The sequence below is a fragment of the Oncorhynchus gorbuscha genome, linkage group LG19 (genome assembly GCF_021184085.1).
Source record: "Oncorhynchus gorbuscha isolate QuinsamMale2020 ecotype Even-year linkage group LG19, OgorEven_v1.0, whole genome shotgun sequence".
NCBI classification, from domain to species: domain Eukaryota; kingdom Metazoa; phylum Chordata; class Actinopteri; order Salmoniformes; family Salmonidae; genus Oncorhynchus; species Oncorhynchus gorbuscha.
Window position 1 is genome coordinate 55,778,796 of NC_060191.1, and position 27,237 is coordinate 55,806,032.

At 42.1% G+C, this 27,237-nt stretch overlaps 1 protein-coding gene across 5 annotated transcripts in view; it reads right to left on the minus strand.

Moving 5' to 3' along the window:
• LOC124006447 (galactosylgalactosylxylosylprotein 3-beta-glucuronosyltransferase 1) overlaps positions 1–27,237 on the minus strand; it is a 111,807-nt gene that overhangs the window by 13,457 nt on the left and 71,113 nt on the right. For 2 of the 5 annotated variants that reach the window (XR_006833780.1, XM_046316464.1), the window contains exon 3: positions 975–1,138. The exons of 1 other annotated variant lie outside the window; for it this stretch is intronic. The gene's annotated coding sequence lies outside the window, so the exon portion shown is untranslated. Of the gene's footprint in view, positions 1–974; positions 2,138–27,237 lie in introns of those variants that run through there. 2 more of the 5 variants (XM_046316465.1, XM_046316468.1) reach the window with 2 other exon arrangements.

Here is a 27,237-nt window from a genome sequence, read left to right on the forward strand (position 1 = left end):
CACCTGTGATGTGAGTAATTATACATAGTAATTGCTATTAGCTAATTCATATTGTAGTTTATGTCAGCCGAGAGTTAGAAAATATGACTGCTTGTGTTGGGTCAATATTTCCTCAGCTAGCGCTAGGACAAATGTAGCCTACATTTTTCCGGTTAGGATGACATTCTGGACATAACTTTGAAAGGACTGTGTTCGTTTAAATAGTTTCTGAAAAAAGTGTGGCCAGCTCAAACGCTGATTGTTGAGTCATTCGAAACTGGCCGTTTTAAACGAGCGTTCTAATCACGTGGTACAGGAGTCGGGTGGCACCTTAATTGGGGAGGATGGGCTCCTGGTAATTGCTGGAGCAGCAGAATTAGTGGAACGGTATCAAACACATGGTTTCCATACAGTTTTAGATACTCAGGCAGCTCAATGGCAATTTCCACTGAGGACTTTCCTGTCTACTCTCCACTGAGGCAGGAGAAAACTGCCCTTTCACACGGGTGTGATCGTTCTGAAGCTACGATCACACCCGTGTGAAAGGGCAGTTTTCTCCTGCCTCAGTGGAGAGTAGACAGGAAAGTCCTCAGTGGAAATTGCCATTGAGCTGCCTGAGTATCTAAAACTGTATGGAAACCATGTGTTTGATGTATTTGATACCGTTCCACTAATTCTGCTGCTCCAGCAATTACCAGGAGCCCATCCTCCCCAATTAAGGTGTCACCCGACTCCTGTGGTATACAGACAGGCACTATCTGGAACAAATAATTAAACAGTTTTTGCATATACACATTTCATTGCCTTGGAATATCAGTTTGATTAGTCTGATGGATTAATGTGTTTGTGCTGTGGAAGGAATCTATGCGGTGAGACTGGTATTTTGCTTTCATTAAAGCCTGTCATGAACAGACCTATGGCCATATAACAACAATGGCTGTAATGTATTGTGCTGAACATGTTGATGATTATGGTAAATGACTATGATTCCTCACCCACAGTTAGAGCTGGATCATGGCACCATCAGTGATGCAGTGGTGCAGCTGGAGGAGCCAGGCCCGCACAGCAGCAGCACGTCGAGCAGAGTGATGTGATCGTCCACGACATCTCAGCAAGCCATGCCTCCTCCTCATACAGCCAGGAAACACCACCCTAAGACCTGGATGGAAGACAACTGGCCAGGGCTTAGTCACCGCATGACGTCATCCGTCAGTCACGTTATAGGAAGACATGACATCAGTCACATTAGGATGCCATTCAGACCAACTCTAGGCATCAATAACTGTACTGACAAGGTTGCCAATCAATCTACCTCAGCTGCATGTGCATCCACAATGTAATATCCCTGTCTCAACCATCACAGAACTACTGTTCAAGAGCAGGCACAGCAGAGGACTATAGTACAGAACTCCCATCAACGTCATTCTCCACTTGGCAAAAATTGGTTGAATGAACGTTGTTTCCATGTCATTTCAACCCCCCAAAAAATCGATGTGATGACATTGAGTCAACATGGAAAACGTATTGGATTTGTAAAAAGTCATCAACAAAAGGGCATTTTAACCTAAATCCAATGACATGGTGACATTTTTTTTTTGATTTCATGTTGAATTTAGGGTATTTGACAACTCAATCAAATGTAAATCAAAACTAAACATTGAACTGATGTCTGTGCCCAGAGGGTCCTGTTTACAGGAGGTATATGTGGCAGTGACAGGTTATTTCCATTTCTCCCTAAGATGTGGAGACTGGGAGAAACGCATACAGCCTTGTCACTTGATAAGAGTCTGGTGCTGTGGATGGAGATGGTGATGTTATGAAACAATTAGCATCCTCTCTCATCCAAAATCATGGGAATTAATGAATGACAAATGAATTAATGAATGCCATGGAACGCTAAACTGAGCCAGGTTGTCTGTGTAGGCTGCAGCTCAAATATTGGTCGGCTGCAGATGCGACTGGGTGTATATTTTTAGACGTTTGTGATGGAAGATCAAATGAACTGCAAAGATGTTTATTTTATTTTTAGAGAGAACAGCAGGGGCCCAGTCTTATTAAGGCATCGTATGAATGCAAATTGCCTCTGACCTGGTAATTTGGTAGGGAGGGTATTTGCTTGGTAGGGAGTGTATATGCTTGATAGGGTGAGTATATGGTCGGGTGTGTATATGCTTGGTAGGGAGTGTATATGCTTGATAGGGAGTGTATATGGTAGGGAGTGTCCTTGGTAGGGAGTGTAAATGCTTGGTAGGCAGTGTATATGCTTGATAGCGAGTGTATATATGTTTGGAAGGGTTTGTAAATGCTTGGTAGGGAGTGTATATGCTTGGTAGGGGGTGTATATGCTTGTGTAACAGTATAACTTTAGACCGTCCCCTCGCCCATACCCGGGCGCAAACCAGGGACCCTCTGCACACATCAACAACAGTCACCCTCGAAGCATCGTTACCCATCGCTCCACAAACGCCGCAGCCCTTGCAGAGCAAGGGGAACCACTACTTCAAGGCCTCAGAGCAAGTGACGTCACCGATAACTAAGCTAACTAAGCTAGCGTTTCACATCCGTTACACTTGGTAGGCGGTGTATATGCTTGGTAGGGGGTGTATATGCTTGGTAGGGTGTGTGTATATGCTTGGTAGAGAGTGTGTATGGTAGGGAATGTATATGCTTGGTAGGGTGTGTATATGGTAGAAGGGGCTTGATAGGGAGTGTATGCTTGCTTGGTAGAAGGTGTGGTAGAAGGAGTATAGTGTGTATGGTAGGGAATGTATATGCTTGGTAGGGTGTGTATATGGTAGGGGGTGAATATGTATTTTCTTGAGGGTAGGGGTTGTGTATATGCTTGGTAGAAGGAGTATATGTCTTGAGGGTAGGGGGTGTGTAGGTGTGTGTATAAGGGGGTAGGGTAGGGTGTGTATATGGTAGGGAGTGTATTTTCTTGGTTGGGTGTCTACATGCTTGGTAGTGGGTCTATATGCTTGCTTGGTGTGTATATTGTAAGGTGTATATGGTAGGGTGTTAATGCAAATAACAGGTTGTTTATGGTAGGGGGTGTAAATGCTTGGTAGGGAGTGTTAATGGTAGGGATTGTATATGGTAGGGTGTGTATATGCTTGGTAGAAGGTGTATATGGTAGGGGTTGTGTATATGGTAGGGAGTGTATTTTCTTGGTAGGGTGTGTATATGGTAGGTTGTGTATATGCTTGATAGGGAGTGTATATGCTTGATAGGGAGTGTATTGTCTTGGTAGGGTGTGTATATGGTAGGGTGTGTATATGCTTGGTAGAATGTGTATATGGTAGGGGGTGTATATGCTTGGTAGGGTGTGTATATGGTAGGGAGTGTATTTTCTTGGTTGGGTGTCTACATGCTTGGTAGTGGGTCTATATGCTTGGTAGGGGTGTATATGCTTCGTAGGGTGTGTATATTGTAAGGGGTGTATATGCTTGGTAGGGTGTTAATGCAAATAACAGGTTGTTTATGGTAGGGGGTGTAAATGCTTGGTAGGGAGTGTTAATGGTAGGGAGTGTATGTGGTAGGGTGTGTATTTTCTTTGTAGGGTGTGTATTAGAGGTCGACCGATTATGATTTTTCAATGCTGATACTGATACAGATTATTGGAGGACCAAAAAGGCCGATACCGATTAATCGGCCAATTTCTATTTTATTTTATTTGTAATAATGACAATTACAACAATACTGAATGAATACTTAATTTAACTTAATATAATACATCAATACAATCAATTTAGCCTCAAGTAAATAATGAAACATGTTCAATTTGGTTTAAATAATGCAAAAACAAAGTGTTAGAAAAGTGCAATATGTGCCATGTAAGAAAGCTAACGTTTACGTTCCTTGCTCAAAACATGAGAACATATGAAAGCTGGTGGTTCCTTTTAACATGAGTCTTCAATATTCCCAGGTAAGAAGTTTTCGGTTGTAGTTATTATAGGAATTATAGGACTATTTCCCTCTATACCATTTGTATTTCATTAACCTTTGACTATTGGATGTTCTTATAGGCACTTTAGTATTAACAGTGTAACAGTATTGCTTCCGTCCCTCTCCTCGCTCCTCCCTGGGCTCGAACCAGCAACACAACAACAACAGCCACCATCGAAGCAGCGTTACCCATGCAGAGCAAGGGGAACAACCACTAGAAGGCTCAGAGCGAGTTACGTTTGAAACTCTATTAGCACGCGCTAACTAGCTAACCATTTCACTTCAGTTACAACAGCCTCATCTCTGGAGTTGATAGGCTTGAAGTCATAAACAGCACAATGCTTCACGCACAACGAAGAGCTGCTGGCAAAACGCACGAAAGTGCTGTTTGAATGACTGTTTACACGCCTGCTTCTGCCTACCACAGCTCAGTCAGATACTTAGATACTTGTATGCTTAGTCAGATTATATGCAACGCAGGATACGCTAGATAATATCTAGTAATATCATCAACCATGTGTAGCCGTTCTGCCCCTGAACAGGCAGTTAAGCCACTGTTCCTAGGCCATCATTGAAAATAAGAATTTGTTCTTAACTGACTTGCCTAGTTAAATAAAGGTTAAAAAAATCAAAACTAGTGATTATGATTGATTGTTTTTTATAAGATAAGTTTAATGCTAGCTAGCAACTTACCTTGGCTTACTGCATTCGCGTAACAGGCAGTCTCCTTGTAGAGTGCAACGAGAGAGAGGCAGGTTGTTATTGCGTAGGACAAGTTAACTGTAAGGTTGCAAGATTGGATCCACCGAGCTGACAAGGTGAAAATCTGTCGTTCTGCCCCTGAACGAGGCAGTTAACCCACCATTCCTAGGCCGTCATTGAAAATAAGAATGTGTTCTTAACTTACTTGCCTAGTTAAATAAAGGTATAATATATATATATTTTTTTATTGGCAAATCGGCTTCCAAAAATACAGATTTCCGATTGTTATGTAATCGGCCCTAATTAATCGGCCATTCCGATTAATCGGTCGACCTCTAGTGTGTATATGCTTGATAGGGAGTGTATATGGTAGGGTGTGTATATGCTTGGTAGGGGGTGTATGTTCTTGGTAGGGTGTGTGTATATGCTTGGTAGGGGTGTGTGTATTCTTGGTAGGGGGTTTATAAACAATCCTCAAATTGAAGAATGTCTTCTGAGAATTCAGACCAATCAGATGGAAGGATGATAATCATGAACACTATTTTGAATGGACTGACTAAAAGTGGAACTGATGGATAATACTTCAATGTATTGAAGAAGAAAAAAAAGATCCATGCTTGCTGCTATTGTCACTGAATCCATGCTCACAAAACACAGTGATGCAGGGTATATGTTTCTCAATGGGAGAGCTGCAAGAACACCTTCCCTATCCACAGCTCAACACATTGTGATGGACCAGAATAAGATGAACAGAATCTGGACATTGTGCAACACAACAAGTTGTCAACATTTCACTCCATTTTTTCTTTTTCAAAGACAACTAGAAAACAGATGCGTCCTTGTCAGCCTTCATCTTCTCTCTACAGTCTTATGTTATAAATCTTAATTGAATATGATGAAGCTATGGTCTTAATCATCAAGAAATCTTTAGAAAAATCATGTCAGCACATTCCCAAATTCCCATCTGTTGATATGAGAAACGTGACAACTCTGGAGTCTAATCTCAGCATGTCTCTCAATGCCAATTTCTGAGCTCAATACCAGGAAGACTAAATGGTAGTCCCAGCTTAATACCAGGTAGACTAAATAGTAGTCTTACATATCGTTCTCATCTCTCACCCCTTTTACACTCTCATATAGACCGGAGACATGGATGTCACAATATACCACAAGACTGTTATCAATCAACAATCACCACTAGCCGGCCTCTGGTCAGTACACTGCCCTGAACCTATGTGTTGTGATAATTGCATTGTTTGCTCTATAACCTGTTAATTCATATGCCTTTTGACCGTGATAGATAAGCCCAAAGGCCGAGACAATGAGAAGACACAGTGGCAGAATAAATTCAACCACACCTTTTGTTTAATCACAAAACCGAATATCAACCCATGTCCAGTGAAGTCCACAAAGCATATTGCATGTACAGTAACAGACAGTTACATGACCTACAACATGGTCAAGCAAGGTTATGTTTCGGACATTATGTTTCGGACAAATGAGCAACTATTGATTTAGAACCACAGAGAGTTACCACAAGTCGTAAAGAAAACAGGAGCCGCCTCCACTATTCCAGCACATTTCACCATCATCAAATTACCTCTATTTAGTCGTATACAGTGATAACTAAAAGATACCAAAAACGTTTTAGTCCGATCAACGTAAGCTAAATATGTTGTGGCTGTCCATGGATGGTTCTGATTTCTGTGCGTGTGTGTGCACATTCGTGCAAGTAGAAAAACATCTGAACTCAACATAGTTGTTGAGAAACAGCAATGCCATCCTCCTCTCTTTTTTTGTTGACAAAATGGTCTATCACTCTGTCATACAGTACACGCTTTTATTTTTTTGTTGTCCTAGGATACCTGGCTAAAATGCTTGCTCGCTAGCCTAACTTCCATTCATGGGCAAAGTTAGCTAGTTAACATTAGCCTTCTGGCTCTACATCTAGCCACATATTGAACTTCCATTCTCTCAGGCCAGGGGCACAACAATGTATGAATTAATGGTTGGATAAGAATCGCCGTTATAATCATTGGCAGGTATGGAGATTTACATAAAACCACAAGTCCAAATACCTATCTCCATCCATGGCTAATTTAGGAAAGGGACAATTTTGGCTAGCTGGCTGGCTAGCCACCAGAGGACAACAACAACAACCAGATGCAACAACTCAAGTTTTTCTGTCAATGACGTACGCTTTCAATGGGATTTGATAGGAGTGAAGCCAAATCAAAACTCACTTTTTTTTGTGTGCGCCAGTACCATTCACAGTTGAGCTTGCTCAGTTTAGCTCAACACTGATTGGCTAATTTTGTAGGGGCGTTGTTTCGCTCGCTCGGATGCTTTTTCCTGTGAGATACATTCAGCCTCTTAAGAATTGTAGTAAAATGATGAAAGCGAGACGAAATATATATTTGATTTTGTATTTTTTTTTGCAAATTTCTTGGGGGAAGCCAGGCTTTCCTTTGCATCCATGAATACATGCCACTGGCATCGGACTGTTAAACAGTCATCACTAGTGGGCCTCCGCCCAGTTCCCTGCCCTGGACCTCAGACACTGTCACTAGCTGACTAAAACCCTACACCTTGGAGACCGCTGCTCTATGTACATAGTCATGTACACCACTGGTCAATCACATTTTTTACATGCTGTTTTACCCACTTTGAATGTACAGTATATACTGTATTCTCATCATGGCTCATCCTATGTAACTACTGCTATACACACCTTTTCTATTCACATACTGTCCATACTGTCTATACAAATCAATCTCAACATGAATATTATTTATATTTTGGATTTAGGCCCGGAAGCAAATTTCATACAATTCTATCCGTTTTGTACTGTGTTATTATGTAGTGTGCTCTCAACATAGCTCATTCTAATATTTCTACTACTGTTCATTGCATTTTAGTTACACTGTTTATACACACTACATATTTATTTATATACTGGATTCTTGACATAGCTTACTCTAATATATCTACTGCGTACATATCATTCCTAGTATATCTTGTGTAGATTAATCCCGTGTACGTACTTATAGATTGCATTTGGATTACTGTTACAGTATTATTTGGGTTGATAATTAGATCTGTTTCAACATTTCTTGTTGATCTTTCTGTTTTTTTTGTTGTTTTTATTGATTATTGCGGACCTGTTTGACATTTTACTGCATTGGTAGGAGCTAATAACAAACATTACATGACCAGTGAACTTTGATTTGATTTATATCCTAAATGGAACAGCACCCTTCCCTCCCCTCCCTCAATGACTAATTCTTACGTATCTGCAAGGACAGGGTAGATGAAGCCATTATGGCAGACACTCCTGTTGCCTTTTGGAGAGTTACTGTAGACTCCTGTTGCCTATTGGAGGGTTACTAAAGTGATCGAGCCTTCCTCAGACTTTTCCCGTTGGCCCCCATCTGCTCCCATCCCATTGGCTCCCATTTTGTATTTCTGGAATACGAATAATAATACCATATTTTCCAAGTCACTTCACCAGGGCATCATTTTGATGTAGTCTCTAGTCAGTTGGAGAGCCACAGAGGGAGTATTATTATGTCCTTGTCTGTCCAATCATTCACTCCTACTTATTAATGTATTGGTCTCCTACCAAATGGCCAGGATTTGGAACAGTTTTCAATGACGTCTTAGGGACTTTCTAATAGAGGGGCTGCAACAGGTCATTATCGATGTTCCTGTCACAGACCAAAAAAGTACTTCGCCTGCAGGTGTCATTAAATGTTAATTCTGGATTTGTGAAGTATTGATTCACATGGCCTTAATTGCTTTAGAAATGACCAAGAATGGACAGCCTGTCTGAGTGGTTTCTACAGTCTACTTTTCATTGTGTTCTCTATTGTGCTTGTATTGGATTCAGAGAAGAAGACAGAATTAATACAGCTATAGAAAACCAAGATGGGCTGTATGAAACATAGATTAACATATGAAACTCCTGTAAATAATAGGTTCCATAATTCAAGAACGAGCATAGTTTTCCCTGTGTGTGTGTGTGTCCATTAATGTGCTCATGTGGGTGCACATACAGTACTAGCACGAGGGTTTGTGTTATAACTTCATCTAGGCACTTCATACAAAGAAATACTGTAACATAATGAGCTACAGTAAATATAAGGAACAGAAGCACACCAAGTTCTATTTACCTTCTGTTTACTGTACATACAGTTGAAGTCGTAAGTTTACATACACCTTAGCCAAATACATTTAAACTCAGTTTTTCACAATTCCTGAAATTCAATCCTAGTAAAAAAAATCCCTGTTTTAGGTAAATTAGAATCACCACTTTATTTTAAAAATGTGAAATGTCAGAATAATTTTAGAGAGAATGATTTATTTCAGCATTTATTTCTTTCATCACATTCCCAGTGGGTCAGACGTTTATATACACTCAATTAGTATTTGGTAGCATACAGAATGGTGTCGTCTGCGTAGAGGTGGATCAGAGAATCACCAGCAGCAAGAGCGACATCATTGATGTATACAGAGAAGAGAGTCGGCCGAGAATTGAACCCTGTGGCACCCCCATAGAGACTGCCAGAAGTCCGGACAACAGGCCCTCTGATTCGACACACTGAACTCTGTCTGAGAGGTAGTTGGTGAACCAGGCAAGGCAGTCATTTGAGAAACCAAGGCTGTTCAGTCTGCCGATTAGAATGTGGTGATTGACAGAGTCGAAAGCCTTGGCCAGGTCGATGAATACGGCTGCACAATGTGTGAAGGTAGGCCTTGAAATACATCCACAGGTACACCCTCCAATTGACTCAAATGATGTCAATTAGCCAATCAGAAGCTTCTAAAGTCATGACATAATTTCTGGAATTTTCCAAGTTGTTTAAAGGCACAGTCAACTTAGTGTATGTAAACTTCAGACCCACTGGAATTGTGATACAGTGAAATAATCTGTCTGTAATTAATTGTTGGAAAAATGACTTGTGTCATGCACAAAGTAGATGTCCTAACCGACTTGCCAAAACTATAGTTTGTTAACAAGACATTTGTGGAGTGGTTGAAAAACAAGTTTTAATGACTCCAACCTAAGTGTATGTAAACTTCCGACTTCAACTGTACATCTCAGATGCCTCCATTGTGTTTATATTCTTCCCTATCTCCAGAAGCCATGAAGGTAAATGGAAGAAAACAACTTAGGCCTATAGAGTACCCTTGGAGCAGAGTAAAATGCCACAGCATATTGGTCCAATGGTTATGATTCACAGAGAGTGACAGATTCAAACAGGACTTTTTTCCAACCAGGTCTGGGCAGATGTTGTGCTGATGCTCTGAATTTCATATTACCAAGACAAAGTGACAAAATACTTCTCCCCCCAATATAGGCATTATACAGAAAGAATTTTCAATTCATTATAAGAATGATAATTTCCCTATAGTAGGCTTATGCTGCCTGGAATATGGGCAAGTTGACATGTAATCAAAGATAATCCATCTCTAAATGTGCCTAATGGATGGGGGGATGCAAGACCGCCTCATTTCCACCTATTGTTAAGTCAGCCCATGTAGATTTACACTCTTCGCTTTGCTTAACGCGAGACCAGCGCACTGTCCACTTTAATGCTGCATAATAACTTAATCATTCCAAAGAGCGACTGGGAGTATACTTTCCCATTTGATTTAGATGAGAATGGCTGTTTAATTTTCAAGAAAAGTTAAGTAAGCCATTTTCAGCGCGCTTTGCACTTGATTGATGGCCAGCTTCCTCAGCATTGATGAAAGATTTAGGTGCCCATTCCAAGGCAGGTTTTCTCTCTGCTGATAACCACAGGCCGAGGCTAGCCGGTCTACCACTTTCCTCTCAAATTTATTTGCAACAGCTCAGCCAGGGACTTCTTTTGGCTGAACCTGAGATTAGGCACTCACACCTGGGGTAGGAAGAACACAGCCGTCCCATAGGACCATGGGGACTAAAACCGAAACCTTGTGCAAAGGGTAAAGATCAGGTCATCACATGTCTCATGTTATAAACTTGGAGGTTCAAGCCCTGAATGCAGATGGCTGACAACCGTGGTATATCAGACCCGTATATCAGGGGTACGTCAAAACATTTATTTTTACTCCTCTAATTACATTGGTACAGTTTATAATAACAATTAGGCCCCTCGGGGATTTGTGGTACAGTTAAAGTTGGAAGTTTACATACACCTTAAGCAAATACATTTAAACTCAGTTTTTCACAATTACTGTCATTTAACTTCTCTAGGGTAGGGGGCAGCATTTGGATTTTTGGATGAAAAGCATGCCCAAATTAAACTGCCTTCTACTCTGATATGCATATAATTAGTAGATTTGGATAGAAGACACTCTAAAGTTTCAAAAACTGTTAAAAATAATGTATGTGAGTATAACAGAACTGATTTGGCAGCTGAAAACCTGAGAAAAATCCATTCAAGAAGGACTTTTTTTTCTTTTTTTTCTTCTATTCAAGGCCATTACAGTATCCATTGACTTAGGACTCAAATTGCAGTTCCTATGCCTTCCGCTAGATATCAACAGTCTTTAGAAATGGTTTCAGGCTTGTATTCTATAAAATGAGGGAGTCAGAGCAGTCTGAATGAGTGGACGCTGCCGTTTCACATAGCTTTTTCATGCACGCGACCAGAGAGAGTTCCTTTCTTGTTTACCTTTTATAGTGATGACATTATTGTCCGGTTGAAATATTATCGATTGTTTAGGCTAAAAACAACCTGAGGATTGAATATAAACATCGTTTGACATGTTTCTATGAACTTTACGGACGCAATTTTGATTTTTTTTGTCTGCCTGTTGTGATTACATTTGAGCCTGTGGATTACTGAAGAAAACGCGCGAACAAAACAGAGTTTTTCAGATATAAAGAGAGACTTTATTGAACTAAAGGAACATTTATTGAATAAATGAGTGTCCTCTGAGTGCAAACATATGAAGATCATTAAAGGTAAGTGATTAATTTTATCTCTATTTCTGACTTGTGTAACTATTCTACTTGGCTGGTTACTGTTTGTAATGATTTGTCTGCTGGGCTATGTTCTCAAATAATTGTAAGGTATGCTTTCGCCGTAAGGCATTTTTGAAATCTGACACCATGGTTGGATTCACAAGTAGTTCATCTTTAAACCTATGTAAAATATTTATAATGAGTATTTCTGTATTTGAATTTGGCGCTCTGCAATCTCACTGGATGTTGGCCAGAGAGGTTAATCCTACTAAAAATTCCCTGTTTTAGGTCAGTTAGGATTACCACTTTATTTTAAGAATGTGAAATGCCAGAATAATAGTAGAGAGAATGATTTATTTCAGCTTTTATTTCTTTCATCACATTCCCAGTGGGTCAGAAGTTTACATGCACTCAATTAGTATTTGGTAGCATGGCCTTTAAATTGTTTAACTTGGGTCAAACGTTTCGGGTAGCCTTCCACATGCTTCCCACAATAAGTTGGGTGAATTTTGGCCCATTCCTCCTGACAGAGCTGGTGTAACTGAGTCAGGTTTCTAGGCCTCCTTGCTTGTACACGCTTTTTCAGTTCTGCCCACACATTTTCTATAGGATTAAGGTCAAGGCTTTGTGATTGATATGCTTGGGGTCATTGGAAGACCCATTTGTGAGCAAGCTTTAACTTCCTGACTGATGTCTTGAGATGTTGCTTCAATACATTTACATTACATTTAAGTCATTTGGCAGACGCTCTTATCCAGAGCGACTTACAAATTGGTGCATTCACCTTATGACATCCAGTGGAACAGTCACTTTACAATAGTGCATCTAAATCTTAAAGGGGGGGGGGTGAGAAGGATTACTTATCCTATCCTAGGTATTCCTTAAAGAGGTGGGGTTTCAGGTGTCTCCGGAAGGTGGTGATTGACTCCGCTGTCCTGGCGTCGTGAGGGAGTTTGTTCCACCATTGGGGGGGCCAGAGCAGCGAACAGTTTTGACTGGGCTGAGCGGGAACTGTACTTCCTCAGTGGTAGGGAGGCGAGCAGGCCAGAGGTGGATGAACGCAGTGCCCTTGTTTGGGTGTAGGGCCTGATCAGAGCCTGGAGGTACTGAGGTGCCATTCCCCTCACAGCTCCGTAGGCAAGCACCATGGTCTTGTAGCGGATGCGAGCTTCAACTGGAAGCCAGTGGAGAGAGCGGAGGAGCGGGGTGACGTGAGAGAACTTGGGAAGGTTGAACACCAGACGGGCTGCGGCGTTCTGGATGAGTTGTAGGGGTTTAATGGCACAGGCAGGGAGCCCAGCCAACAGCGAGTTGCAGTAATCCAGACGGGAGATGACAAGTGCCTGGATTAGGACCTGCGCCGCTTCATGTGTGAGGCAGGGTCGTACTCTGCGGATGTTGTAGAGCATGAACCTACAGGAACGGGCCACCGCCTTGATGTTAGTTGAGAACGACAGGGTGTTGTCCAGGATCACGCCAAGGTTCTTAGCGCTCTGGGAGGAGGACACAATGGAGTTGTCAACCGTGATGGCGAGATCATGGAACGGGCAGTCCTTCCCCGGAAGGAAGAGCAGCTCCGTCTTGCCGAGGTTCAGCTTGAGGTGGTGATCCGTCATCCACACTGATATGTCTGCCAGACATGCAGAGATGCGATTCGCCACCTGGTCATCAGAAGGGGAAAGGAGAAGATTAATTGTGTGTCGTCTGCATAGCAATGATAGGAGAGACCATGTGAGGTTATGACAGAGCCAAGTGACTTGGTGTATAGCGAGAATGGGAGAGGGCCTAGAACAGAGCCCTGGGGGACACCAGTGGTGAGAGCGCGTGGTGAGGAGACAGATTCTCACCACGCCACCTGGTAGGAGCGACCTGTCAGGTAGGACGCAATCCAAGCGTGGGTCGCGCCGGAGATGCCCAACTCGGAGAGGGTGGAGAGGAGGATCTGATGGTTCACAGTATCGAAGGCAGCCGATAGGTCTAGAAGGATGAGAGCAGAGGAGAGAGAGTTAGCTTTAGCAGTGCAGAGCGCCTCCGTGATGCAGAGAAGAGCAGTCTCAGTTGAATGACTAGTCTTGAAACCTGACTGATTTGGATCAAGAAGGTCATTCAGAGAGAGATAGCGGGAGAGCTGGCCAAGGACGGCACGTTCAAGAGTTTTGGAGAGAAAAGAAAGAAGGGATACTGGTCTGTAGTTGTTGACATCGGAGGGATCGAGTGTAGGTTTTTTCAGAAGGGGTGCAACTCTCGCTCTCTTGAAGACGGAAGGGACGTAGCCAGCAGTCAGGGATGAGTTGATGAGCGAGGTGAGGTAAGGGAGAAGGTCTCCGGAAATGGTCTGGAGAAGAGAGAAGGGGATAGGGTCAAGCGGGCAGGTTGTTGGGCGGCCGGCCTTCACAAGACGCGAGATTTCATCTGGAGAGAGAGGGGGAGAAAGAGGTCAGAGCACAGGGTAGGGCAGTGTGAGCAGAACCAGCGGTGTCGTTTGACTTAGCAAACGAGGATCGGATGTTGTCGACCTTCTTTTCAAAATGGTTGACGAAGTCATCTGCAGAGAGGGAGGAGGGGGGGGGGGAAGGGGGAGGAGGATTCAGGAGGGAGTAGAAGGTGGCAAAGAGCTTCCTAGGGTTAGAGGCGGATGCTTGGAATTTAGAGTGGTAGAAAGTGGCTTTAGCAGCAGAGACAGAGGAGGAAAATGTAGAGAGGAGGGAGTGAAAGGATGCCAGGTCCGCAGGGAGGCGAGTTTTCCTCCATTTCCGCTCGGCTGCCCGGAGCCCTGTTCTGTGAGCTCGCAATGAGTCGTCGAGCCACGGAGCGGGAGGGGAGGACCGAGCCGGCCTGGAGGATAGGGGACATAGAGAGTCAAAGGATGCAGAAAGGGAGGAGAGGAGGGTTGAGGAGGCAGAATCAGGAGATAGGTTGGAGAAGGTTTGAGCAGAGGGAAGAGATGATAGGATGGAAGAGTAGAGAGTAGCGGGGGAGAGAGAGCGAAGGTTGGGACGGCATGATACCATCCGAGTAGGGGCAGTGTGGGAGGTGTTGGATGAGAGCGAGAGGGAAAAGGATACAAGGTAGTGGTCGGAGACTTGGAGGGGAGTTGCAATGAGGTTAGTGGAAGAACAGCATCTAGTAAAGATGAGGTCGAGCGTATTGCCTGCCTTGTGAGTAGGGGGGGAGGGTGAGAGGGTGAGGTCAAAAGAGGAGAGGAGTGTAAGTCGCTCTCGATAAGAGCGTCTGCTAAATGACTTAAATGTAAATGTAAATGTAAATGAGTGGAAAGAAGGAGGCAGAGAGGAATGAGTCAAAGGTAGACGTGGGGAGGTTAAAGTCGCCCAGAACTGTGAGAGGTGAGCCGTCCTCAGGAAAGGAGCTTATCAAGGCATCAAGCTCATTGATGAACTCTCCGAGGGAACCTGGAGGGCGATAAATGATAAGGATGTTAAGCTTGAAAGGGCTGGTAACTATGACAGCATGGAATTCAAAGGAGGCGATAGACAGATGGGTAAGGGGAGAAAGAGAGAATGACCACTTGGGAGAGATGAGGATCCCGGTGCCACCACCCCGCTGACCAGAAGCTCTCGGGGTGTGCGAGAACACGTGGGCGGACAAAGAGAGAGCAGTAGGAGTAGCAGTGTTGTCTGTGGTGATCCATGTTTCCGTCAGTGCCAAGAAGTCGAGGGACTGGAGGGAGGCGTAGGCTGAGATGAACTCTGCCTTGTTGGCCGCAGATCGGCAGTTCCAGAGGCTACCGGAGACCTGGAACTCCACGTGGGTCGTGCGCGCAGGGACCACCAGATTAGGGCGGCCACGCGGTGTGGAGCGTTTGTATGGTCTGTGCAGAGAGGAGAGAACAGGGATAGACAGACACATAGTTGACAGGCTACAGAAGAGGCTACGCTAATGCAAAGGAGATTGGAATGACAAGTGGACTACACGTCTCGAATGTTCAGAAAGTTAAGCTTACGTAGCAAGAATCTTATTGACTAAAATGATTAAAATGATACAGTACTGCTGAAGTAGGCTAGCTGGCAGTGGCTGCGTTGTTGACTTTCTAGGCTAGCTAGCAGTGGCTGTGTTGTTGACACTACACTAATCAAGTCGTTCCGTTGAGTGTAATAGTTTCTTCAGTGCTGCTATTCGGGGGCTAGCTGGCTAGCTAGCAGTGTTGTTTACGTTACGTTGCGTTAAGAGAACGACAATAGCTGGCTAGCTAACCTAGAAAATCGCTCTAGACTACACAATTATCTTTGATACAAAGACGGCTATGTAGCTAGCTACGATCAAACAAATCAAACCGTTGTACTGTAATGAAATTAAATGAAAATGTGATACTACCTGTGAATGCGACCGGGTTGTTGAGTTCTATTCAGAAGACGTTGGCTAGCTGTTGGCTAGCTAGCAGAGTCACCTACGTTAAGGACGACAAATAGCTGGCTAGCTAACCTCGGTAAATTAAGATAATCACTCTAAGACAACACACTCTAAACTACACAATTATCTTGGATACGAAGACAGCAAAGACAGCTATGTAGCTAGCTAACACTACACTAATCAAGTCGTTCAGTTGAGTGTAATAGTTTCTACAGTGCTGCTAATCGGTGGATGTTTGCTAGCTGGCTAGCTGGCTAGCTGCTGGGCAGAGCAGTGAAGACTACGTTAGGACTACGTTAGGACGACGAAATACGATAATTACGCAATTATCTTTGATACAAAGACGGCTATGTAGCTAGCTAAGAAGAAATTGCTAAGATTAGACAAATCAAACCGTTGTACTATAATGTACTATAATGAAATGTCATGAAATGTAATGAAAAAGTTATACTACCCGCGGAGCGAATACATCCACATAATTTTCATGCCTCATGATGCCATCTATTTTGTGAAGTGCACCAGTCCCTCCTGCAGCAAAGCACCCCCACAACATGATGCTGCCATCCCCGTGCTTCACGGTTGGGATGGTGTTCTTCGGCTTGCAAGCATCCTTCTTTTTCCTCCAAACATAACGATGGTCATTATGGCCAAACAGTTATATTTTTGTTTCATCAGACCAGGGGACTGATGAAACCAAAAAGTACGATCTTTGTCCCTATGTGCAGTTGCAAACCGTAGTCAGGCTTTTTTATGGCGGTTTTGGAGCAGTGGCTTCTTCCTCGCTGAGCGGCCTTTCAGGTTATGTCGATTTAGGACATGTTTTACTGTGGATATAGATACTTTTGTACCTGTTTCCTCCAGCATCTTCACAAGGTCATTTTCTGTTGTTCTGGGATTTATTTGCACTTTTCGCACCAAAGTACGTTCATCTCTAGGAGTCAGAATGCGTCTCCTTCTTGAGCGGTATGATGGCTGCGTGGTCCCATGGTGTTTATACTTGTGTACTATTGTTTGTACAGATGAACGTGTTACCTTCAGGCGTTTGGAAATTGCTCCCAAGGATGAACCAGACATGTGGAGGTCCACCATTTTTTCTGAGGTCTTTTCTTTTGATTTTCCATGATGTCAAGCAAAGAGGCACTGGGTTTGTAGGTAGGCCTTGAAATACATCCACAGGTACACCTGCAATTGACTCAAATGATGTGACTTCTGCTTCTGAAGGCATGACATCATTTTCTGGAATTTTCCAAGCTGTTTAATAGGGTATGTGGGACGCTAGCATCCAGTGAAATTGCAGAGCAATTGGAAACTTTAGATTGTTTTCTATATGCATATCCTATCTTCTGGGCCTGAGTAGCAGGCAGTTTAATTTGGGCACGCTTTTCATCCAAAATTCCGAATGCTGCCCCCTACCCTAGAGAAGTTAAAGGCACAGTCAACGTAGTGTATGTGAACTTCTGATCCACTGGAATTGTGATACAGTGAATTATAAGTGAAATAATCTCTCTGTAAACAATTGTGCCTGACACAAGTATTTTTTCCAACAAAGTAGATGTCCTAACCGACTTGCCAAAAACTATAGTTTGTTAACAAGAAATGTGTGGAGTGGTTGAAAAACTAGTTTTAATGACTCCAACCTAAATGTATGTAAACTTCCGACTTCAACTGTGTTTGGCCAATATACCACACCCTCTCGGGCCTTATTGCTTAAGGGGCCCATGTGTGGCCGTTCCTAATATGATTAGCAAAACAAGTAAAAGGTTAAGTCTTCTGTCTCTTGTTGGAGATCGTAGGACAGAAAGAACATGTACATTCTATGGGGGATACTGGTTGCCATCGTTGTCCTCACAGAGCACCATAATGCAGCATGAACAGTGACGTGCAACCAAGCATAATCTTTTCACAAAAAGATCCATAGGCTTTATTCACATAACACTGTATTCATTTCATCCTTCTTTTATTTTTTATTGTGCACTTATTTGAGTTGTCTGATACAGTAATACACCATACGTTACATTGCATACCAGCTCATTTTTAAAATGCTGATTCTCAGTCCTAAAATAACAGTATTGCATTTTCAAGCTCTTATTTCGCCGTGTCTAGCTGTATGCTGCTGATCCATGGCTATTCTACACCACAGGCATTGGACACGCTGAAAAGCTTGTTTAGCAATAATTTGTTCCATGACATCTACAAAATGTGAGATGAATCTCAAATAAACGTTTCATGAGCTACCAGCATTATACTAAATTAGATTACAGAACATTTTAAAATGTAATGGGTATCAGAATCGGACCTTTTGGTGAAGAACGGTAGATTGTACACTTGTTCAGTTCATTGCCATAATCATTAACCATTTTGAAGTAAATATAGTAAGGTCCCAGTGTTCAGTGTGGAACCCAGATTTATGATGAATCTATCCATAGACCAGGCCCACTCATAAACATGGACCAAGGGTTAGCACCAAGAGCCTCCTAGATAGATTCACGAGTTCATTAAAGTTAGTACACTGAGTGGGAGTTTAGGCCAACATTCCCCACTGTCCTCTCCTCTCAGACACCACAACATGGCCTGGTGGTAGCTAGTGCTAGCTCTACTCTAGGTTTCCCTGATGAGGGAGAGACAATGGATTGTTCACATAAAGCGTTCTCAAGAGCCAAAGTCCCCAATTACTGTATATGCCTGTGTGGAGGGGAAAAATGTATAATTATGAATCTGATCATCACTAATTAAACCAGGGGGATTTCATCCAAGGCTGAGGCAGCCAGCACATGATTTTTGTTGGGCTTTGAAAATAATTGGTAGAGGAATGATAAAGAGAGAGAATAATACCAGAACAGACTAAAACTGATAGCTGCGGCTGTGTTAATAACAACCTTTGTTAAATAGTAACACTCACATTGATGGTGTTTATTTAATGACTGTAATACCTTAAGTGCAGGGTAATCTAACATTAACATCAAATAGCACTAAGCAGCTATTGTAAATGCCTGGACAACATTATGAATGTTGCTCAGAATCTGAATATCAACTACATCGATGGCGACCATTATAAGGGGGATAAGCTTTAAATGGACATTGATTTCAATGTAGACTTGCATTAGTGTGTCACCATACACATCATTTACCAGTCTACATGGGCACCATTTCTGTACGTCCCTGTTGTTTTCTTAGTTACATAATTTGTGAGACTGTTGGTATGACATGCTGTCATTAGCTTATAACCTCTCACTCAAATTTGAACCTGTCACTCAAAGGCAGCCCCTGAAGTAAACAATTTTATGGTGAAATTTTATTGATTGCCTTTGCTAATTAGAGAGAGAGCTCAGTTGTTTCCTGCACACTTTTTCTTACTATATGAGAGTGATTCCATTTGGTAATGCAGCCTGCAGGAATACATGTTGACCTTCATAACACCCACTGGATTGGCTACTCTGGATCTAGAGTTGTGTGTTGTATTTACACGTCTAGCTGCTGATTTTAGTCTAAATGAAAAGCTAGTATAAATGAATGGATCTCTTTCAACACAGAATAGTCAAAGCAGAATGATGGGGGGCATGGGCATGGCCTATCAAGCTACTCAGTAGTGAACATTACAGTCAAAGCAGAATGATGGGGGGCATGGGCATGGCCTATCAAGCTACTCAGTAGTGAACATTACAGTCAAAGCAGAATGATGGGAGGCATGGGCATGGCCTATCAAGCTACTCAGTAGTAAACATTACAGTCAAAGCAGAATGATGGGGGGCATGGGCATGGCCTATCAAGCTACTCAGTAGTGAACATTACAGTCAAAGCAGAATGATGGGGGGCATGGGCATGGCCTATCAAGCTACTCAGTAGTGAACATTACAGTCAAAGCAAGGCCACCATCTATTTTGTTCAGTAAAGAAACATGTCATTGCACACAACAAAAACCATCATATTTATTTATTTATTTATTTAAGCAGGGAGTCCCATTGAGACAAAGGTCTCTTTTGCAAAATGTCACAAATGTCACTTGACCATACTAAGTGACCTTTATATAAACCATTTTTGTATAAAGAAATGCCTAGCCTCTCCTTATAGCACTGCAGGATAAAGAGAGATTTTTCTTTATATATATATATTTAAAGTTTTAATGGTTTCTTTCAGGTAAACCTACTGTAGCCAATTCATCCAGCGTAACTGACACAGTCTCAGCAATTAATAGACAGGTTGGTTGTTTAGCAACAAAACCGACGTGTGCCTAACTATGGGGCAAAACTGACAGGGTTTGTAAACTATATTTCATCTTCGATTTTAATTGACAACAGATATACATTTACACAATGAGCGCTTGACTCTCAAATACATTGTTACAGTTGTTGGTTAGCTAGCAAGCAATTTTTTTGCCATATTAGCATCGATGTGACGTCAGTCAAAATACCTCAAAACAAGACATGTTGTCAAGAACAAGATAAAACTAGCTCAAACAAGCCACCTGCGATTCCCCACATGACAGCTTCTGATCTGGCCATCCAAAATCACAACAACACACAGCCTTCTGGCCCATTGAAACGTGCACATCGTTTTAGTGACGTTGTCATAGACCGTTTAGAGAGTATAGAGTTGAGGCATTTGCTCAGAAACTTCAAAGTGTACTCTGCACAGACTGGCATTTTAACATTTTGAGAAGCAATGGAAAAGCATTTTGAGAACGCTTGGTGAAATGCCAAATAAGTGTCACACTGGATGTAAGTGTTAATTAATAAGTCCTATTTGTTTAGTCAATCCAGAGGCCTAACTGAAAATGACTTGACTTCAATTTAAAGTCACTTCTTAACGAGGGGCCTCTGACATTTCAACGCTCATCTCTCTTTACTCCACTGTTTTTGCCCTCTCAAATTTCCGACTGGTTGGCATATTTTTGTCAGCCCTTTTACCTCTGCTGTCCTTGTACATCAGGGGTGCAATCTAATACACAGAGTCACATTCCAAAGCGCTGGGGGGGGGACAGAAAAATGACACATGCAGAACAGTGTTGACAGAATTTCGAGCATCTGCTGATGCTACAGAACAGTATACTGTCACTGACTCGGTTGGAAGATGCCTTTGCAGAGAGCTCACCGTTGACTTTGATCGCATGCCCTCCTCTGGCAATTCCAACAAACTCAGAGGCTATTTCCAAGTCAGGATAATCTAGTTTTGCCAGCCATCATCAAATCTCGAGATAGCTATCTAATTTGAATGTCTGTAAGTGAGACTAGGATAATCCGATGCATACAGTACAAGGACTAGAGATAAACCAGGGGATTGTTCAATAGTTTGACTAACTGGTAGTCTATAGATAACAAAGAATCATGCACCAGTGTAACCATGGCAACATTCCCCTTCACGACCAGGTGGCCCTGATACATCTGAGAGGATTTCTTAATACAACTCTTTGTTTCCATGGACCCTCTGTCTCCAACACCTATCCCCTTGGAAAGACCCTTGGAAACTAGAGTATAGCGATAGGATCACACAATCAAGACAGCGGGACAATTGTTCCTTCCTTCACACTGTCTATTACAGAAGATTTATCTGGCTTGTGGGAGCAGGGAGGATGCAGTCTGTCTGGCCGGCAGGCTAAACCATGGTGCACCCAGGGGACCCAGTAGCACTAACGAGGACCCCAGGGGATGCAGAATTACCAGTGGAAATGGATTCAATTAAAACTTCCAGACGTAAATTCCAGGGGATGGAGGTAGAACATTTCACTTTAATTAAGTTAGTGAAGGTTATGGATGCGACCACGGCAACTGTAATCAGGTGCCATCAGCGCTGCATTCAATCACACAATCCTATATCTGCAGACATGGTACTTTTCCCTCCGTTAAGGCCTCCTGATTGGGCAATTAAAATGCTCTTTTCCCCCCTCCCCTGCGTGGTTTGTTTAAGTGACACAAATCCAACGATTTGGATTCTGACTTGATGTATGCCATGCTTGAGATATGAATCCGATGTTCCACTGAAATATTGCCAATGCCACAGAGGCAATGTGTGATCATTGTGATTATTATGCAGTCACTTGTTTTCTTCATCAGATGCCATCTACATGCTATGTCTATGCACATATCTGTCTGAGTGGGTGGGTGGTGAGTATAATAAGAGTTATATTCACTGAACATTTTCCACTGTAAATGTCCTGTAAATCCTGTTCCTGGATTGCCACAAATGATACTTGCCTCTTTTAGCTTGATGAATGAATACATCTACTCTGAGTATATGTTTATTAACCCCATGGCCCTAACCTATTATACTAGAGTAATGATTTGTGCTGTGGTATTTATTGATTGTACTCAACTCATTGCAGACAAGTCAGCCCAAATCATTCACACAATTACAATAATATAATAATCCTGTATGTTTAAGGGGATTATGTGGACACTGACAGTATGCACTGTTTAAGGATTACAGCTGTGGATATGTTCTGTTGCCCAGCTTGTCCTTGTCAGGTGGGGAATGCAATAGTAGAATGCACACATTCGGCAGGGGAATGGCTCCTATTCTCTCGCAGGCTGCCATATTGTGGTAAAGACCTTTACTCTGAGAATGAAAAGGGTCTGCTGCCGCTCAAGAATATATTGTAATTCCTTCTCCAATTCACAGGGCTCAAACTGAAGAGAACAGATTGATTTTACACATCTCAGGGCCAGAGGAGATTCAAGGTTTCTCCAGGCTCAACAATACACAGATCCCTGAGTTATGAGGGAAATCTCCACGGCTCAAATTGCTCGAGTGCATATGTGTATGTAGTGTACCTTAGTCTGACTTTACAATCCATATTCTTCATCCTATCTCTGACTCATTAATCATGTCGCAGTTCTTCATCCTAACTCTGAGTCATTAATAATGTTGCAGTTCTTCATCCTAACTCTGACTCATTAATCATGTTGCAGTTCTTCATCCTAACTCTGACTCATTAATAATGTTGCAGTTCTTCATCCTAACTCTGACTCATTAATAATGTTGCAGTTCTTCATCCTAACTCTGACTCATTAATAATGTTGCAGTTCTTCATCCTAACTCTGAGTCATTAATAATGTTGCAGTTCTTCCCCCTAACTCTGACTCATTAATAATGTTGCAGTTCTTCATCCTAACTCTGACTCATTACTAATGTCGCAGTTTATTTTTTTATTACAACAGTTACAGTACATTACAGTCACAGTACATTGTTACAGTACATTTTAATTAGAAAAGAAGCAACGCATGCCATGTGCTAATTGGTTTTCAACCGCACTGCGTTATAGAAGTCTAGTAATCACTTGGGGCCTGAGAGCCAATCCCTTATTTTCGAACCCCATAAACCGTAACACAGTGGCCATATGTTGAACCAGAAAATAAAGTAGCTGACATGAGATTGCATTAGCGGGGATTGTTACTGAAGTATTGCTGCGGGGCACCCTGCACAGCTGCCGAAAAGTTGGGCATCCATCTCCCCCGGTCGGCCTCTATGAGATGCAGAGAATCTGGGAGTTTTGTGTTTCAGATCTGGCTGGCTGTCTCCACTACCTCCACCTTCTGACTTCTGATGGTTGGCTGTGAGGCTGTGATCTGCTGCAGTGAGATTAAGTCGCTTCATGCAGCAGGTCTGTGGGATGTCACAGGCAGCACCTCACAGCACAACGCCTAAGCAAAGGACTCGTTATCTTATCTTACAGGGATTACAGTGTGCAGGTACTTTAGCATACTGCCAACTAGTGCTGGGGTACATCCATGCAGCACCGCCTCACATGAATTAGACTGAACAGGTTCACTCCTTATTTGATTCCTTCCTAACTCAGTTGCCGGTGAGAAAGGAAACCGCTCAGGGATTTCACCATAAGGCCAATTGTGACTTTAAAACAGTTACAGAGTTTAATGGCTGTGATAGGAGAAAACTGAAGATGGATCAACAACATTGTAGTTACTCCACAATACTAACCTAATTGATAGAGTAAAAAAAGGAAGCCTGTACAAAATAAAAATATTCCAAAACATGCATCCTGTTTGCAATAAGGCACTAAAGTAAAACTGCAAAATATGTGGTAAAGAAATTAATTTAATGTCCTGAATAAAAAGCATTTATGTGTGGGGCAATTCAAGTCATCACTGAGTACCACTCTACATATTTTCAAGCATGGTGGTGGCTGCATTGTCACGCCTTGGTCTTAGTATTTTGTGTTTTCTTTAAATATTTGTTCAGGCCAGGGTGTGACATGGGGTTATTGTATTGTCTTATTGGGGTTTTTGTAGGCATTCGGATTGTGGTTGATTAGGGGTGTGTCTAGTATAGGCTTGGCTGCCTGAGGCGGTTCTCAATCAGAGTCAGGTGATTCTTGTTGTCTCTGATGGGGAACCGTATTTAGGTAGCCTGGGTTTCACTGTGTATTTCGTGGGTGATTGTTCCTGTCTCTGTGTAGGTTCACCAGATAGGCTGTAATTAGGTTTCACGTTCCGTTTGTTGTTTTGTATTTTGTATAGTTATTTCATGTGTCACTTTTTCCATTAAAGTCATGAGTAAACACCACGCTGCATTTCGGTCCGACTCTCTTTCTACAAACGAAGAATGACGTTACATGCATCGTGTTATGGGTATGCTTGTCCTTGGCAAGGACCATGGAGTTTTTTAGGATAAAAAAACGGAATAGAGCTGAGCACAAGCAAAATCCTGGAGGAAAACCTGGTTCCGTCTGCTATCCAACAGACACTGGGAGACAAATTCACCTTTCAGCAGGAAAATAACCTAAAACACAAGGCCAAATATACACTGGAGTTGCTCACCAAGATGACATTGAATGTTCCTGAGTGGTCTGGTTACAGTTTTCTGAAATAAATGGATTTCACATGAATGGGAATACAGATATGTATCTGTTGGTCACAGATACCTTAAAAAAGGTAGGGGGCATGAATCAGAAAACCAGCCAGTATCTGGTGTGACCACCATTTGCCTCATGCAGCTCAACACATCTCCTTCGCATAGAGTTGATCAGGTTGTTGAAAAGTGGCCTCTGGAATGTTGTCCCACTCCTCTTCAATGGCTGTGTGAAGTTGCTGGATATTGGCGGGAACTGGAACAAGCTGTCGTACACGTCTATCCAGAACATCCCAAACATGTTCATTGGGTGAGTGTGCAGGCTATGGAAGAACTGGGACATATTCAGCTTCCAGAAATTGTGTTCAGGTCCTTGCGACACGGGGCCGTGCATCATCATGCTTTAACATGAGGTGATGGCGGCGGGTGAATGGCACGACAATGTGACTCAGGATCTCATCACGTTATCTCTGTGCATTCAAATTGCCATTGATAAAATGCAATTGTGTTCGCTGTCTGTAACTTATGCCTGACAATACCATAAGCCCACCGCCACCATGGGGCACTCTGTTCACAATGTTGACATCAGCAAACCGCTCGCCCACACGATTCCATACACGTGGTCTGCAGTTGTGAAGCCGGTTGGACGTTCCGACAAATTCTATAAAACGATGTTGAAGGAGGCTTTTGGTAGAGAAATTATCATTCAGTTCTCTGGCAACAGCTCTGGTGGACATTTCTGCAGTCAGCATGCCAATTGCACACTCCGTCAAAACTTGAGATATCTGTGGCATTATGTTGTGTGACAAAACTGCACATTTTAGAGTGGCCTTTTATTGTCCCCAGCACAAGGTGCACCTGTGTAATAATCATTCTGTTTAATCAGCTTCTTGATATGATACATCTGTCAGGTGGATGGATTTTCTTTGCAAAGGAGAAATCCTCACTAACAGGGATGCAAACAAATTTGTGCACAAAGACATTTCTGGGATCTTTTTCAGCTCATGAAAATTGAACACTTTACATGTTGCATTTATATTTGTGTTCAGTAAAAAACTTGACATAGCTTGAATAATTGTTTAAAGAATAATATTGTACAATTTGCATTTATATTTATTAAGGATCCCCATTAGTTCCTGCCAAGGCAGCAGCTACTCTTCCTGGGGTCCAGCAACATTATGGCAGTTACTGTATATACAAGTTAAAATATCACATGACATTACATTTCTTCAACACTTTTCACAACATATTAAGTGTGTTCCAGGTGTGCAAAGCTCTTAGAGACTTACCCAGAAATACTCACAGCTATAATTACTGCCAAAGGTGATTCTAGCATGTATTGACTCAGGGGTGTGAATGCTTACATAAATGAGATATTTCTGTATTTCATTTTCAGTAAATTTGCTAACATTGTTTTAGCTTTATCCTTATGGGGTGTTGTGTGCAGATGGGTGTTGAAAAAAATCTATGAATTCAGGCTGTACCACTACAAAACGTGGAATAAGTCAAGGGGTATGAATACTTTCTGAAGGTACTGTAACTGTAACTGCAATCCCCACATGAATCAGATTACTCCCAAGATCTGAACTGCAGCACACTAAAGAATTATCCAGGTTCTAAATAATACTGTAATAATTGTTATTTGGCCACTGATGATAAATCAATGCCTATGTATTGTAGGGGTATTTACTGTATATTACAAAATGGCATGAGTGCACAATTTAGCCTTCAAACTACTGGAAACAGTTTGCTGAATGTTAAGTGCAGTCAGAGAGTGGATGGGTCATTATAAACAAACAGCACATAACTTTTGGTAGAAATGCCAAAGAAAGTGACTACCAATCAGTGCGTTCCCTTTCCCTTTCAAACCAATTTGCAATGTGTGACAGACCATGGGGCACTCTTGCCATAAGAAATAGCAATCTAAAGTGTTTTAAGGGCAGCAGCCACTTACAAATGTCTAGTTCAGTTATTTGTACATGGAGCTTTAGTCTCCATCTCCTAAGCTTGAATTGACACTCGAGAAAATGACCATAATGTATTGACTATAGTGTAGGTGGCAAAACCCTCTTAATTAAAATGATGATTAAAGTACATTACTTCTCATATCATTGATATGTGTTATTGCATGTATTCCTGCTATTATAAAGCCAGTACTAATTGAAACAAATCGTTCACCCCGCCTCTGTTTTGGTAAAATGCTGAGGGATCAGCCTGGAGAAATGTAACCACTCTCAAATTCATAGACAGAGCTATGGATGCAAGGACTGACCATCCATGAGATACAAATAATAGTTTCATCCATGTCTTGAGGCTATAAAGTGTTTGCAAATGTTTACATAGTTTACAAACATTGGAGTAAAACAAGCTTATATTTTGGTTTCTGATGGGGTACGACAGTTGAACTAAACTCATGAGGCATTTATACTGTAAGGGATTTTCTTCAAGAATCAATAGGTATATGTCATAAAAAATTAAGGGAGAAACTG